We start from the raw sequence: 1,383 nt of genomic DNA, 5'->3' as shown, positions 1-1,383 counted from the left end.
ATATATATATATATATATATATATATATATATATGTCTTTACACACACACACACATTCAAAATGAATGTCATGATTTCCATGTTTTATCATTTTTACTTTTGTCAATTTCAAGTGATTTTACCAACAGCTGCTTTTTTTCTGTCTTTAATGTATGTAAACTTTCAAGCACAATCGTATAATTGTAATTATATAGTAAAATAAGGACAGAACAACAATTTTAGTTTAAGATCAGTGATTGTTATTATAAATGACAAAAATAACAACTACAACACAACACTTGCATAACAGGTAGATACCACAGACATAAAAACACCACAGTTCTAACAGATACTTTACACTTTATGACGTTTAGGTGGATTTCGTTTACTGCATTTTCACTGAAGGAAATGTTAGAAACTATCAGGAGAAGCTGAGGAATTCTCCGGCAATAACAAAAAACATAAAAAACAAAATACAAAAATTATCAAAGTATCAAGTAATAAAATATAAAATGTTGAAAAGGCAACACTTGTATTGGTGAGTTTGCATTAATACAAAAATAACAAATTAGAACATGGCAGCTACTAAAATGTCAAACTCCATATTAACAGTAAAATAATAAAACAATGATATGCAAACAATTTCAGTCATTTGAAGTACATTATCTTTTGCCAGTAAGATACATATAAGTACAATTAAATAGTTCAAAAGCAGATAGCTAAATAAAAAGCTTATTCATACTTAATCACATTGATTGGAGCTAGAAAAAAAATATTTTAATAATTATTGGCAGTTGTTGGATGGACAAAGGCAGGTAAAAAAAAAATGACATAAGAACATTTTTTAATTTTGATTTAAATAAAGACCGATATAAATATGACCTGAGGAAAAAAAATTGTCTGAACTTGATTTTATCAGGAAAGTGTCAAACAGTTTAAAATTTCTCTAAAGATAGTGCTTTTAGCATTTTACTTTAATGCATAAATTTGCTTTTTTTGGTCATACTTAGGCTAAAACATCAGCAGAAGCTTTAGATGCTGCATTCTTTAGTTTTAACACTGCAGAAGGGAAAGCTGAATAACATCTGTATATCAAACTAACAGTAAATAAAATATCTTGCTTGCTTTATAAGAGAATAAGATACTGAAATGGCAAAGGCAAAATCTTACAATTTGCCTAAGATAAAAGTTGAGGATAACGAGAATGTTCCCAGTAAAGGCAGACCGGTGAAGACAGGAAACGTCAGTAAACATCTTTAGAAAACAAAAAACGGATCCAGAGTCCCTTCATATCTGTGAAGACAGAAAGTCGTAAATGTAAATTATTACATTAAATGCAAGTAAAAAGCATGTGTGTGTATATGTGTATACATATATATATATATATATATATATATATATATA

At 27.8% G+C, this 1,383-nt stretch overlaps 1 protein-coding gene across 1 annotated transcript in view; it reads right to left on the bottom strand.

Annotated features, from left to right (window-relative positions):
* Positions 1–55: 55 nt before the first annotated feature.
* The window catches only part of LOC107091037, a 28,977-nt gene continuing 27,649 nt past the window's right edge, over positions 56–1,383 (bottom strand). Inside the window, exon 25 of the mRNA XM_015384746.1 lies at positions 56–1,272. The gene's annotated coding sequence lies outside the window, so the exon portion shown is untranslated. The remainder of the gene's footprint in view (positions 1,273–1,383) is intronic.

This window comes from Cyprinodon variegatus, unplaced genomic scaffold, assembly GCF_000732505.1.
Source record: "Cyprinodon variegatus isolate N-32 unplaced genomic scaffold, C_variegatus-1.0 Scaffold321, whole genome shotgun sequence".
NCBI lineage: Eukaryota > Metazoa > Chordata > Actinopteri > Cyprinodontiformes > Cyprinodontidae > Cyprinodon > Cyprinodon variegatus.
Note: the sequence above shows the minus strand (reverse complement) of the source record. Positions and strands in the feature narration are given on the sequence as shown.